Here is an 8,658-nt window from a genome sequence, read left to right as displayed (position 1 = left end):
AGTACAACATGATTATATATCTCTTTAAACAGACAATGCGAGTATCAGGAATGATGAACAAATAGGCCCTGAGCAAAATGATGTTTCATAAAGTTATGAAAAAAATATTTCTTATATGTAATATAACATAATATATATACTATAATATAATATAACATTATAATGTACAATAATTTCTTCTTTCCCACTACATTCATTTTCCTTTCTCCCTATTTTTCTCCATTTTCTCTTTTTTTGGCCAGCCGATGGGGGGGGGGGGCACGTGCCTCCCATGCCCCCCCCCCCCGTAGTTACGCCACTGAAGCAGGGTAATAAAGCATGTACTTTTTGCCCGTCTATAAGTGTTTAGAGTCCGATTTGATTGATTGATTGATTGATTATATGTTATTTCTGCATTCAAGATAAATATGCAACATAACATTAAGGTGATACTTTTAAGTTTTACAAAACAATAGAGCAATAGTCATAATAAAGCAATGAAAAATAAATATCAACAAGAAGCAATATTCAATTAAAAGAAAATACCAGTTTAAATGAATGCAGGAGACCGCCATCGTGAGCGGATAAGCTTGAAAATGATGGCGGCCCCGTAAAATTTGCGCGAGGTGTGGGAGCTGGGGCCGTACTAAACCCAATTTTGTATAGGTAAAGGTAAAACCGACGTCCGTGACATAACAATTAAAATATCGCTGCATATTCGGATCCAGGGGGGCGAGGGCCCCCCCCCCCCGCCCTATTGGCGGAGCAAAAAAAGAAGAAAAAAAGGGGGAAAGAAAGGGTAAAAAGAAAAAGAAGGGAAAAGAAAGGAGAAAAAAGAAGGGGAAACATAAGAGGAGGAAGACGAGAGCATAAAATAAGATGAGGGCAAGACTTGGAAAATAAATTTTGAAAAGTCTTTCATGTCACTAGGCTCTATATAAAATTTTCGCTCGCGCTTCGCGCTCGCATTGCCTTTTAGGTGATTTACATATCTTGCTCAATATGGAGCTTAAAAAATCAAATTTTGTAGTCAATATACAAGACATATTTAAGCTCGGAATTCGAACTTTCATTATTTTGTTTGATTTACAAATTGATTTTTTAAAGTGCTCTGTAACAATTTCTGTTATATGGTCTGAATGATAACATTTTCTGCTCGTGCTACGCGCTCGCAAAATTAGATTTTTCAGGTACCTATTATTTTCCTGTATTCCATAAAGTTCTCAAAATATCCGTATTCAGGTCAGATTGTCAAAACGTATTAGCGCTGCACGCTCGCATTTTGATTGGTAAATTATGTATATCTCAATATTAATTCTATTAAAAAAATCATTAAAGAAAACCATTTCATAACAGTTCATCAACAATTTCGGCTCTCGACTTGCGCTCGCATTGATTGTTGAAAATATATTAACTCATGCATCTTATTCATAATTACAAAAGTGATTTAAATGTTCAGTTTTCAGGCCATAATATTAACATATTTCGCGCTCTCATTAGTAGGCTTATTAATAAATAACTAATAGATAATATATTAATTTAATAATCAAATTGTCCCTTTTTCAAAATGGAATATCGACAAGTTTCATCTCGCGCTTAGGAAGAGGAATAGGAAGATAGTCACCATTTTAATTATGATGACATCAGCGGCGTAACAGGGGTCGGTGGCCAGGGGGGGCAAGAGCCAAAAATTTCCCGGTCATATCATGGTATGAACAGGCGTAATGGTGTAATGAGGCGACTATTTTGAGAAGGCCAGATATTGCGTATCAGGCAGAATTTATCTTTAAAAACAGTAGCGAGCGAGCGAAGCGAGCGAGCAAAAATTTGGACCTTTTTGATACAAAAATCCAATTTTGTGATAGATTTTGACATGATATCCAGAAAACAATATATTTCACTCTTCTCTCTTTAGATTCCTTTTTTGTGGTCTGTACGATACGCCAAACAGGATTCTTTGTGGCAGTATAGCGTGAAGAGTAAAAAAAGAAGGAAAAAAAAACAGGGGAGCAGTATATAGCACATGTGCTAAAAAGCTGCTTTATATAAGTCCCGAGCGAGCGAAGCGAGCGAGAAAAAAAATCACCATTTCATGAGAATCTAAATTTGAGCTATTTTTTGACATTATATTCAGTAAATAAAATCATATCCTACACTTTTCCTTCGCTTTTCTTTCCTCCTTTTTTAAAATTCTTGTTTGTAGAACTTTTTGGGGCCATGGCCCAACCCTTCCATACGCAGTGCTGTGCGGTTGGGGTCCGGGCGGAGTCCCCGAAACTTTTTGATATCAAAGCCATTTAAACCTCGCAGATTGCCGCTATTTTAATCAAATCGCGGTCATATACAGAATATAGCTTTTACACAACACATTTATTCAACCCGGTTGCATAATGAACCAAATATTTTTAAGGGGCAAAACATAGCAATGTGGGAAAATTTGTATAAAAAAAAGTCGCCAGCATGCAAAGCGAGCTGGAAAAAAAATTGCCAATTGAAATTAAATTCTAATTATGTGATAGCTTTTTCCATTATATTCAGCAAATAACGCATTTCATTGTTTCCATTCATTTCATGATATACGTTGTCTCCTACAATTTCTTTTATTTTCTCTTGGGTGTGGAACCAAGACCCCCCGCGCCTGTATGCCAGTGATTGATTGTGATTGAACGGGGGGCGTTATAGAGCCATTTGAAGGTTAGCTTATTTTCATACAATTTAGCAAGCTTATAGCACAATGTTGTATGCAGTCCATCTTTTTTCCCGCTCTTTAATTTCAATCATCGGCAGCCCGGTCGTGTTATTATTATTTTTTTCCTTGTCCCTTTTCTTTTCCAATTTAGCTTTTGACTATAATTACTCTCTATCTTCGTTTCCCGCTAGTTGCCATTTTGTCATCTTTTAAATCATTTCCCACCGTGCTATTGCATAACATAGGCCTATTTCGGAATGATTTGTTCTTTCTCAAATGTCAGTTCTTCTTTCGTACATTTTCCCGCTTTCCTTCCTTTTCCATTAAAATAAAGAAAAAATTTCTTCGTTTTCTTTTCCCTTTCCCTTTCCTTTTCCTCCTTTTCTTTCCCCTTTCCTTCCCCTTTCCCTTTCTTTCTCCCTCCTTTTTTTCTTTTTCCCGTTTTTCTTTTATTTTCCCGGTGAAATCCGCCAGGGGGGGCAACTTGCCCCCCCTGCCCCCCCCCCCCGCCTGTTACGCCACTGGATGACATTATGTTATCAGAATGTCCCGGTCCTATGTGAAAACTTAAAGTAATAATAATGAAACATATCAGCTCTTTTTTTAACTGTGATCTATATCCACCTCACAATTTCCTACAAAGTGCTTGAAATACAGAGCAAAATTGACCCTTTTTCAGATCGGAATATCAAATATTTTAAGCTCGCACTTCGCTCTCGCTTTATTGATTTTATGATTAAAAAGGTATTTAGAATGCCCAGATTCTAGGTCGAAATCTGAAACACACTAAACACGCATGACATGTTTATTCAGATTCGCAGCATGTTCTCTATCCAGTTTCAGATCACAATATCAAAAATTTTCTGCTCGCGCTTTGCGCTCGGAAGATTTCCAATTACTCATCCTTTAAGCATGAATAAAGTGTCCCATTTTAGGTGTAAATCTTGAATTGTTCCGCTCGCATCAATTGTGAGTTACAGACTTATCCTTTTCACGATTATAAAAGTGTTTAGATTTTCCATTCTTCAGGTAGATTTCAAAATTTTCAGCTTGCGCTCGCATTTTATATACTAGCAGGCTAGCATCGTCTACTACGTAAACCAAATGAGCGAACATGACCGAAACCATAGGCGGAAGGGGGGGGGGCGCACTGCCGAGCGGCGCACATATTTTTGTACTTCACCGGCGCCATAAAAGAAAATGTTGAAAAAGGGGTAAAGTCTGACCCTGTCAAATGCTTTTTTCAAAATGTAGGATTTCTAGTCATGCCATTTTGCATGCCCACACGCAGATAATATTTCTGGGGGGGGGGGGGGGGGCAAGACTCGAACTTATTATAAAAAAAAATCGATAGAGTAAATGGACCGAGCTGCTCATTGGGGCGATTCTTTTTTCTTACAAGTGTAATAAAAGTATTTGGTGCACATCTCACATATGCACATTTTTCATAGTTTTCTTGAAATGTTAAGGAAAAAAAAGTGTTTTCACAACAGCTGATCGGGAATTTGCCCATCCCCCTTGCTGCTTACGACCATTCCCTGAAGTCCACTTAAACATATCTCATTATAACAGAAAATATACATCAATTTTAACATAAAATTTATAATCTTTCTAAAAACATATTTAGAGAGAGATTGAAAAACTTATTAAAGAAAGAAACAAGCAAAAAGTAACACAAATTATGCATGTTATGTGCGATTTCAAAATCTCGTGAACTAACCCTTTTATTGCGATGAGGCCAATACTTTTGTATATTAATTGAGATACAAGTTTTTTTACTATATATATATATACACAGGGGCGTCGATCCTTGGGGGGGGGGGCAAAATCATGAATCAACTTTCCATAGGCGCTCGATCACACAAAACAAACTCACACACACAAACACGAACACACACATATGCATATTTATATGACTCATGAGATACATATCTCACCAACAAATTAATGCGAGCGCGAGCTGAATTTTTTTAGTATACTGACATGAAAACAGGAAAAAGGTGCCTGTTTAGGACTGTTTGTAGTATAGTAACTCATGAGGAGGATACATATCTCACTACACAGATAATGCGAGTGCCGAGGGCGAGCTGAAATTTCTTTATATTCTGACCAGAAAGCTTGATATTCTAAGCAGTTTTGGTACCAATGATTAAGATGGGTATCTAAAAAAAAAAATAGATGCGAGCGCGAAGCGCGAGCTTAAAATTTTGATATTTCGATCTGAAAAAAAATGACAGTTTAATGGACGTTTTTAATAAAGAACAAGATTATATCCAACAAGAGATTATTGCAAATCGAAGCGGGAGTTCTTTTGAGGTTTAGAACTGAAAACGGGACATTCTATTCACCTATTTAATCATGAAAAGTATGGGATTTTGCTACAGAAATGATGCGAGCGCGAAGCGCAAGCTGAAAATTTTTATATTCCAATCTGAAAGCGGAAAATTTGAGCATGATTTTAAATAAAGAACCGAGTTGTGTAGCTCAATCTCGCTTGCTGATTTCTGTGTAACATTACCATCTTATTTTATTTTTGCACATGCGGAGTCATGGGGGGGGGGGGCAAAACGATATGTTTGCCCCCCCCCAAATATATTTATTGATGGGGCGATCGCCACCCTGATCCCCCCCCCAGGATCGACGCCTCTGTATACACAATGATACTACATCGTGAATCATTTGGAATACATCACCAATCCAGGTTTATAATTATCATTCAATTTTCATGTACATGATGTATAGGCCTATATACAGAATTTTGTATTTATATATATATTGTGATGCTTTTCACTAAATATAATGCAATTTGTAATGATGAGTAATTTTTATCTAATTTGATGAAACTGGATATAATGCTTAAGACCTGAATTCAGAAAGAGATCCTTCAAGACAGAGCTTTGGAAATAGTTCTCCAGTTTTACAGGTATCGTTATCTTTGTTTTTAACTTCTTCCTGAGTGATCAGATGAATAATATTTAATTTAATGGAAGATGAAAATAAATCAAATTTTGTGGCGTAAACATTTAAATGTTAAAACAAAGGTATTGACAAACTGTATTTATACATTGAAAACGATATTTAGTGGTTTAAGGTCTAACGAATATACGTCTGGTTGCGTAATTATACACTCCCGGTATATTAGCAACGGGTTTTAGCAAAGTTTTGGACTAAAATATCGAATCATCTTCATAAAACACTATAGTAGCTGTCTTACACTAAAGGCCATAGAGGTGGCACAATGTGGAATGTGTAAAGAAGAAAAGTGACTGACCTTTTTTTATTAAAGCATTGGAAAATAAGATCAAAATTAAATGATTTGCTCTACACTTTTGTATGATTCTGGGATTTTTTAAATAACAAATTAAAGATTTCATGACATCTGTGGCAAATGCCCCGCCCCAGTCATGACAATTCAACAATAAAATGTATAACCAGGTGCCGCTGATCATTCTTGACCGGCGCCGATCTAGATTTGGTTGGCAAAAGGCCCTTCTTCATTATTCTACCGGCGCATATTTATTGGAACCAGGGGACGCTGATTATTCTTGACCGGCGCCGATTTAAATTTTAGTGGCGCCGGTTAAGACAAAGGCAGCGCCGATTTGTCTTGACCGGCGCCGATTTAGAACAAGTAGTGCTGATTATTTTTACCGACGTCACGTAAGATTCTGGCAGCGGCAATTCATGATCGACTGGCGCCGATTTAGAACCAGGAGGCGCCGATTATTCTTGACTGGCGCCGATTTTTAACCAGGTGGTGCTGATTATTCTTGTCCGGCGCCGATTTAGATTTAGGTGGAGCTGATTATTCTTGATCGGCGCCGGTTAAGACTCAGGCAGCGCCGATTTATAACCAGATGGCGCTGATTATTCTTGACCAGCCCCGATTTAGATATAGATGGCGCTGATTATCCTTGATCCGGCGCCGGTTACGATCTCAGGCAGCGCCAATTTTTCTTTACCGGCGCCGATTTATAACCAGATGGCGCTGATTATTCTTGTCCGGCGCCGATTTAGATTTAAGTGGCGCTGATTATTCTTGATTGGCGCCAGTTATACAGTGCGTCCCACAAAAAACGAAACCGAGATTAAGCGATGATTTATCATAATTTAATCACAAATACAATAGACAAATGACCTACCAATGTAAAGCTTAGAATCTCCTCTTTCATCTGAGATTACTTAGATTATTCCTCATTCACGCATGAGTGAGCAAAAACAATTTGTAGAAAGGATACCAAAAACTCATTTGGCGGGGGGTATCTGAATTTCAAAAAGAAAATCAGATGCCTAAAAAGTTCAATATCTGCTCTTTCATTTGATATCTTAATCACAAAAAATGGTCAAGAAGTAAAAAAGTTATGTTCCCTCGAAACAATGCTTGTATTTCCATAATTTTATTAAATAAACGTGTTTTCACCGGTTTCCCACAGAAGCTATCGCATGATTAACAAAAGACTTAATGCATGGCTGATCGTCAACAAAACGTTAGCCTGTAAAACCTCTTCATGTTATGAAATTATTGAAATTCAAGCCTTAATTATTTCAAATAACCAGAACTTTGTTTTTTCCTGACCATTTTCTGTAATTGAAGTATCAAATTAAAGAGCAGATATTGAACTTTTTTAAAATGTGGTTTTCTTTTTTAAACCCAGATACAGCCCGCCAAATGACTTTTTGGTATCCCCTCTTCAAATTGTTTTTGCTCACTCATGCGTGAACGAGAAATAATCTAAGTAATTTCAGATGAAAGAGGAGATTCTAATCCTTACAATGGTAGGTCATTTGTCTATTGTATTTGTGATTAAGTTATGATAAATCATCGATAAATCTCGGTTTAGTTTTTTGTGGGACGCACTGTATGCAGGCAGCGCACTGCTGATTATTTTCAACCGGCGAAGTTGTTGGGAAAAGGGTAGTTATAAAAGAAAAGATAAGGAAGATGATATGATTGTGCTTTGCTGGGGGATAGTCTTTCCTTTACTGTTGCTAATATTATATCAGCGTATATATTTTTAAGCGGCGTCTTTTCTTTTCTTTCCTTTATTTTTATTTTTTCAAGCGGCACCTTTTCTTTCTTTTACTTTATATACTTTTCTTTTTTTTGAGCGGCGCCTTCGGCGCTGCTCAAATATTAGGGGGGGCGCGCCCCCTGTGCCCCCCCCCCCAAGATCCGCCACTGGAAACTAACCATTATGTAGCGACGGATAGGCCTACACACCCCAGGGCCCCAGTCATAATAAAAAAAAGGCTGTTTTTTTTTTTATATGTTATGATTATAATAATCATAACTTATAAAAACTATTATTTTAGTTCGCGAGCAATGAGTGCAAGTACATTTAGAAGAAAATGAATATATATGGCAGGGGAGGGGCAGTCAAATATATTGCTATACACATACGTGACCATAAACGGGCCGGTTATCATAAAGCTCGGGGTGTTTTTCAGTTTTGGACGCGGGCCGCGCCTAAACGAAATTGATAAATTGTGACATCAAGTGAAAAAAGTGCCTTGATTATTGTTTGTCTTTAATATTTTTTTAAATATACTTTTAGGGGGCGTGCTCCCCATCCCCTTCTGCGCCAATTATATTATTGTATAAACTGATAACATGGTAGTGCAGTGGCCTATTGTTTAGAGTGACCATACTGTCCAACAATCAACCATAAAAAAAGTAATTAATAAAAATGTCGCGGTTGGAGAACCCGGGCATCGATCCCGGTACCTCTCGCATGCTAAGCGAGCGCTCTACCATCTGAGCTAGCTCCCCGTTGCTGTAAGTATTGGGAAACAATAATGTATATTTCCCAAAATTAAATCACTTAACTTCTTGATAAATATATTTTTTGTAATTTAGGCGACTTTCTGTGTTTTTTTAACTAAATTAGTTATAAGATGTAATTTGAACTCAGTAAACAATCATCTGCTAATTCCAGATTAATTTCAACAACAAGGCATTTACGTTTATAAAGCTGGCAAAACAGCAAAAT

This window comes from Lytechinus pictus, chromosome 12 (assembly GCF_037042905.1).
Source record: "Lytechinus pictus isolate F3 Inbred chromosome 12, Lp3.0, whole genome shotgun sequence".
Lineage (NCBI taxonomy): Eukaryota > Metazoa > Echinodermata > Echinoidea > Temnopleuroida > Toxopneustidae > Lytechinus > Lytechinus pictus.
Note: the sequence above shows the minus strand (reverse complement) of the source record.